Source organism: Microcebus murinus, chromosome 12, assembly GCF_040939455.1.
Source record: "Microcebus murinus isolate Inina chromosome 12, M.murinus_Inina_mat1.0, whole genome shotgun sequence".
Lineage (NCBI taxonomy): Eukaryota > Metazoa > Chordata > Mammalia > Primates > Cheirogaleidae > Microcebus > Microcebus murinus.
In genome coordinates this window covers 5173533-5180703 of record NC_134115.1, presented here as the reverse complement: position 1 = coordinate 5180703, position 7171 = coordinate 5173533, and positions in this window count along the sequence as shown.

The window sequence follows — 7171 nt, the reverse complement described above, 5'->3', positions numbered from 1 at the left end:
AGGGAACGGGAAGCTCACACCCGAGAGCTCCTGGAACCGGCGGCGATGTGCGCCTCCTTACTCGCGGAGAACTGCGCAAAGTCCTGCGAACAGGCGCAGCCAGGGGGTGCTTCAGGGTTGCCCTTAGCCGTCCTAGTGACGGTGACAACGTGGCCTGGCCTGCAGCAACGCGTTGTCTGTACTTCAGCACGAGGAAGCTGGATGGTAGGGAGAGGAGACATTTGGCCAAGACAAGCCTGTTGTCAACAGGTGCGTGCAGCATTGAAGTCCATCTGGGAATGTCCTCAGCATTCGGCCACGAGCAGCTCTGTGCTACCCTCACTCCGTCCCCCGGCTGAGGCGCGGTGCTGTTGTAAGAGCACCACGGCGTCACGGCCAGTTGCTCAGGGCTCCGGGCTCCCAATACACGTATGTCACGACAGGGACACTCACTGAAGTGATCATCGGGAGCCTTCCCGAAGGGGAGGAGTAAAAGGCAAACAGTAGGGTAGAACGCAGGGGGAGGGAAGTCCCAGCCTTGTGTCTCCGGGCATCTGGCGTGGTTGGGAGTATTAGTCAGCAAGGTTCTTTTAAACCTTCTCCCAGCCCACATGGCAGAGATAAACGAGAGGTGGGCAGGTTCTGCCCAACCCTGTCTGGGCGGCCTGCCCTGGGCCTGGATGCCTTGTCCCCTGGGGACAGGGATGCCTCACCGGGTGGGGCCCCGTGAGTGTCCTCCGCTAGTGCAGAAGTGGACCATGGGCTGCCTCACTGGAATTAACCGACCGGCTGCTCCAGCTCTGGGGGGAAACCGTATTTCATCGCCAATTCACACACAAGGGACCTGAGGCTTAGCGAGCTCTGACTTCTGGGAGTTACAGCAGGATCCCAGAGCCCACGGTTCCTGGCTTTAGGCCCACAGGCTTCCTGGCTCAGTGTTCCCAGGCATCAGTGGAGACAGGTGCAGGCGAATTCCACGGTCCTGCCGATGGGCTCCTCGGCACAGCCCCACCCTCCCGCAGAAGGGCCAGGTGTTTAGCAGAATGATTCCTGCCTGTCAGTGAAGACTTGTTTCAAAACTGTTTTTGTCTTCTTTATCCTGCTGAACTGGTAAGAATTGACTTCATTTCTCAATTTGAAGCATCTTCCTCAACCACAGCCTTTTTTTGTGGATATTGATAATTAACTTTTTTCCTTTTTCTTTTTTGGCCTATAGTTTTGAAAAGCAAATACTGTCCTACACTATGCTTGAGAAAATGATAATGTTAAATTCCATTTTTTCACATTTACTGATCATCAGTTGCGATGTGGATGTTGTTTTATGGTTCAGATCATATAATCTCACTCCTTGTAAGGACCTCAGAATATGGTTATTCTTCTTCTTAATATTATTATTACTGTTATTCCCAGCGGGCACAAAAGTTGATAAGTAACTTGTCCAAGAGTCATAGAGCTGGCCTTCAAGCCAGAATTGCAGGCCTGTGTCCGTTTCACTCAGCCATTGTCCCCAGAATGACCTCGAACCGTCTGCATCAGAATTAACAGGGCTGCTGACCCCAAATCCACATTCCTCACTCCATCTGCCTCAGCCCCCAGAGGACCGCCCTCCTGTGACTCGGGATCTCGCGCGTCGTGTTGGAAGGAGGCGTTCTTCTAACCTGCACCCCTTTTCTTTCCTTCAAGTGTACAAAAGAGTAGAGAGAACAACACGGTGAAGTGCTCCGCTCCTAGAGCTGCCAGACTCAGCAAAGAAATAAGCAAGACAGCCGGCTACATTTGAATTTCAGATAAACAACAGCTGACTTTTTAGTACCAGTATTATATTGCCTGGGACATACTCCTACCCGGACGTCCCTGTTTCCCTGGCCGTCCTGTTTTTCCCCTCACCAGCTGTAACAGGTTTCTGCTCTCAGGTGTTCTGTCCCCTCCTCCAACTCCTTCCCCAGTCCCGGCTTACCTTAGAGCCAATCTCAGACCTCCTAGCCTTCTGTCTGGAAACACTGTAGTGTGTGTCTCTAAAAGGTAAAATGGTTTTTACAAAACATAACCAGAGCGCCATTATTGCACTTGAAACACGTAACAGTAGTCCTCAATACTGTCGATATCCAGTCAGTGTCCGGCTTTCTCTGACTGGCTCAGAAATGGCACGGTACAGTTTGCTTGTCGAATCAAACTCCAGATAAGGCTCTTACATTGCTCTCTCCCCTTTCTCTGCATATTTCTCGTGGGATCAACAGTTCATTTATCCTCTAGAGCTGCTCTCAGCTCAAATTCTGCTTTCTCTCCCATTTTGCAGCCAGGGCTTGTCATCGCTATGTCCCTCTGTCCCATGTCTTCCCGTGAGTTGGTAGTCAGAGCCAGTTAGATAGATCTGGTGAGATCTAGAGGCTTGATCTCCTTGAGGTTCCATTTTTTGTCAAGAATATATGCTAGGGGCTTGAGTCCACATAATGCCTGGTTTTCTCCTTCTTGGAGATAGTATTAGCAGCTGTTGATAACCAATACCTAGAGGTTTATAGGTGACCCTGTACACAGTGGGAGTACAGAGTAAGGCCGCTCAGACCGGGGCTAGACGCTGAGGACAGCAGGGGGATTTTACAGACATGCGGGTGTGGGAGGAGGGGGCTGGGGGCAGTACTGGGAAGAGCGGGGAGGAGACCCGAACCCCTGGCTGTGGTGTTCGGGTTCCTTCTGCTGTGTGGTCTGCAAGACGCACCGTCTTTTCTGCCTCCCAACAAAGCGCCCAGCGAGGCGCCTGTCACTTGTTAGGGTAGTTGGGTCACTCCTCATTCAGAGGACAAGACCCAGGCCGCATCCGGATTCACAGTGGGCCTGGGGGCAGGAAGAGGCTAGCTGTGTGGTCACAAATGGACAAGTGAAGAGCCCTAACGGCCACGGACAGTGAACAATGACGCTTCTGTGAAGACGACTTTGGTTTCCACCGAAAGGCTGCTGCTCAGGGGGATGCCTGCACAGGGGCCTAATTAGGGACTCCTGGCACTTTGGTGCTTTTATGTCTTCCAAATGAGACTCGGAGAACAAACTGGTGAATGTAAACACAACTGACTGCTTTACTGACACAACAGATAATGGCTCAAATGGTGAAAATTCCAAACCAGGTGTGTGACCAGCCTTTTAATAACAGAAAGATGACTAGGAAGTTTGGAAAGAATCGTTTTGTCAATTGTCTGGTCAGTGGCTAAAGAACAGGAGACGGCAGGCGACCTTCACGTTCTATTTTCCCCTTTCCTTCCCCCAGTCTTTTATTTTTCTCTCCTAAATAGGAGATGTGTGTGCTTGACATTTTTACAGAAGGAGTAGTGGGGGAGGAGGGCTAGTTCAAAAGTGGCCACTCTCATTTCACGTCTCCTGACCCTTTGTCCTATTCCTCCCGTTTAAGCTCTTTTTCTCACTTCTGCAAGAGGTTGTCTCTCATTGCTCTAAGGGGCTTTTCCTGCTGCAACTCAGAGCGGAAGTTCCCACGTTGGCGACGTTCGGCATGAGCTGCCGTGGCCCCAGACTCCCTGTGGCCCCCAGTGAGGCAGGGCCACCCCATAGCTGCCGACCCGACCCCTCCCTAGGCAAAAGAGGCAGCGTGGGGGGCCACTGGCTTGTGGACACAGTGGGGATGGGCTGTCATGCCTTTTTCTTCTACAGGGCAATGCGGGGGGTCTGTTTTAATCCCCCCTTCAATCACAGGGGAGGAGGGATTCCCGCCACAGGGGCCCAGGGCGAGCAAACGAACACAGGACTCCCAGCGCTGGGCAGATAAGATGGAGAGGAGGTCACCAGTCACCTGTCCTAGCCCAGTCCTAGCCCAGGGGAAGAGGGCAGGGCCGCCAGCGGTTGCACCGGGACGGACGAGTGAGATTGGCTGGGGCAGCTTTGCAGCGTGGGGAGGGAGCAGTGAGCCCTGCTCCAGCGAAAGGCACTGCCTGCTGTGTGTGATGGCTCTGCAGGCCGGCAGAGAACCGGAACCCACTGCCCGGGGACAGGCAGGAGCTGCAGCTGGCCCAGCGACGAGAGGGCTGCTTGCCTGGCGCCCGTGTCTGCGCGAGCAGAGAGGCCGGGAGCGCTTGCGGCGAGGCCCTTCGAGGCCGTTCGGGGCCGTTCAGGGCAGCACAGGGTACTGAACCTCAATTTTAAGCTTTACATCACAAATGCACCTGGAAAGGGGTGCTCCAAGAAGTCACTGCTAGCAACGGAGGTGCCTGCCAGGAGGGAAGCTGACAGCTGGCTGGACAGCTGGCTGGCGGCGGTGGGTGCGCAGGCCCTGCCGGAGCTGCCAGCACAGGAGCGTGCAGACCCCGCGAGGGAGCAGCTCCGCACCTCTCTCAGAAGCCGCGGAAGAGGCCCCAGTGGTTCCTGCAACTTCACCGAAGGGACACAGAGGTCAGCAGAGTATCGTGGGCCGAAGCAGGCAACAGCCTGAGCACCCCAGAATAGGACTGAAGGAGACATGCATGCGCGTCCCCAAGGGGTCTGGTCCTCAGCACTGAGGGGCAGGGCAGTGCGGACCACAGTGTGTAGCCTGCAAGGGCTCCATGCAGATTCCAGTAGCAGAGGCCCAAATGCAGTAGCTTAAATTGCAGGTTTGGTTTTCTCTCGCACAGCACGAAGTCCAGCAGTAGGTCATCTAGGGTAACAGTGTGGCTCCAGAATGTCGGCAGAGAGCTGCGAGGTGGCAGAGCCCCCTCCACAGCTTGCGTTCCCTCAAGGAGGAGGACAGGGCACAGGACAAAGGTTATGTGCCAGCAGACAGCTCTGGAAACGTTCATGTCCATCTCGTTGACCACACTCAGTCACACGGCCAGTCATCTGCAAAGAAGGTGGAAGATACTAATTTAGTGCTGTAGAAACCACACAGGAGTTTTGGTCTAGGTCTAGTTGCTTGTCACACAAAGATCTGATTACTGAGACAACAAGGATTGCCAAGGAAGGAGGGAATTTTTAATATGACAGACATTTTGTCAGGAGAATGGGAGAAGCTGCCTCAAATCTGTCACTCCTATTAAGGGACATCAGGGGCTTTTAAGGGAAAGGCCATGTGTGTTTGGGCAGCTGTGGGGGACGATGAGGCTTCGGGAGGTCTGCCCAGGGTCTTCAGAATCTTGGGTCCTTTGTCTTGCAGAAAATCCACCATTCAACAACTCAGAGGGTCAAGTAGTTAGGTAAGGGAAAGGGTTATGTAGAGGTCATTGAAGTTGTTCAATGCCCTCTGCATAGCATCAGCACAGAGCCAACCCCTACAAGACAGGGGCTCGGTGAGTAAGGAAGGAGGGGACAAGGGACACTGAGAGCTGTGACGGTCCCTGCCGGGGCAGCAATGCTGCTGGCTGGTGCTCAGAGAAGCAGGCTGCAGACAGCAAGGACATCCGCCCTCCGGCAGTCCTGCAGGTAGCGTGGGCTTGCAGGACCAAGGAGAGAGGGTTCCACAGAGGACACTGGGCAGCATATTGCCCTCTGACCCCCTGGAAAAAGAGGAAATGCTGGCCACCCCAGAACCTGGGTGACAGCCCTCCTCGTCCATGGTCTGGAATGCTGGTGGTGCGTGGCCATCCACCGCCCAGGTGGACAAGGAGCCTGTGCCGACTGCTAACCCACAGGGAACAAATGGCCCCACACAGCCCTTGGAAGCCGGTGCCTGGAAATGCAGAAGGTGATGGTTTTCGTGCCGACATCAAGTAAACAAATGGAGAATTGTGACTAGAGGAGAGGAATGGTGGGGTCTAATCCACACACTGTTACACACTGTCACATCTTATGTGTGGATACAGCAGATGAGTTTTGTAGTGGTGCTTGGCTGGTGGTGGTACCCAGTGTCAACATGCAACCTGTGTTCTGAATGCTGCACACGCTGTTGTGTGACCTGCCAACCCTCAGAACACAGCTTCGAGATAAGACAGCTCGTGTGTACTTCGCACACTACTAGAAATACTGGAGAGCTGGGGGCACAGAGAAGTAGAGTTCCTGGACATATTTCATGAAAATCATTAGCCGAGAGAGTTCTTAAAATATTGTACATGAGATGTTGTTTGATTAATTAGTCAACTCCCGGCTCCCAGATCTGAGTGGCTTTGCACCCAGGATCCTGTTAGCACCAGGAGGCGAGCCCAGGGTGTCATCTCTACCTACCTGTGGTGAGTTAGAAACTTAACAGAGATGTGCTGCATGCTGGAAAAACATTACAAAACAAATCTTGGGAAATCAAGCAAGTATATAATGCTGAAAGTACAACTAGTGGTATATTTTTCTCCTCACCTCCAAATCTTTCTTCAGAAACAAAAGAAAGAAAAAAAAGCACCAACAACTGAGATAAAGAAAATACCCCGTGGTTTAGAGGTAGCGCCCTGGGCCATTACTGAGGATGCTTGAAGCTGCCCGGGCGGGGGTGCAGCGGGAGGTAGCTGGCTCACATCAGCCTGCCCCCAGAGGGCGGCTCTGTCCCTCCAGAGCCCCAGGAGGGGGGCAGGCACCTGTGGTGGGAGTGAGCAAAGGAGAAACTGGGTGGTCCCGAGAGAGCCAGCCGTGTGATCATGCCTGTCTCTGCTCCCAGGTCCTCTCGAGTGCTGCCCGGCCAGACTGACAGCCCTTGGAGATGCTCAGGCTCCCATTCCGGTTGATTTTGGTGTCTGAACTGCATTTACAGTCCTCTGGACCTGAACCCAGTTGTGCGTGTGGGGTGTGTGTTTTTTCTTTCCCACGCTCATATTACTCTTCGGTCTGACCTCCCTCGAGTGGGTCACACATGTCTTTGGAAGTCCAGTGAAGCCCCGTCCTGGCTGTGGCTCCTTTTGTGTTCAGTAACACCGGCTACTGCGACTTCAGGAAAATGGAAGGCTTCTTGGCAGGTGGACAGCATCCTGCGTTAGCTGGAGCTGAAGCCCGAGGACACCATAGCGTGGGAGGTGCGGCATCTCCAGCCACCGCCAGTTTCCCTCTCTAAACCGACAGGCGCGCTCAGACCCGCCGAGTGCGTGTCTTAGCGGCCAGCGGCGGCAGCTACGAGGACGGGCTGTGTGCAGCCCCTCAGCCCTGACAGGTCGACAGCGGACGTGGAGAGAAAATCAAAAAGGAATTTGTATGTGATCAGCCAATATGGAAATTCCAGGACTTGCTGTGGTCTCCTTAATACCCGTTTAAAATGCTGTGCTTTCAATTCAAGCCGACAGGAATGCCTGCGTCCTTGTGC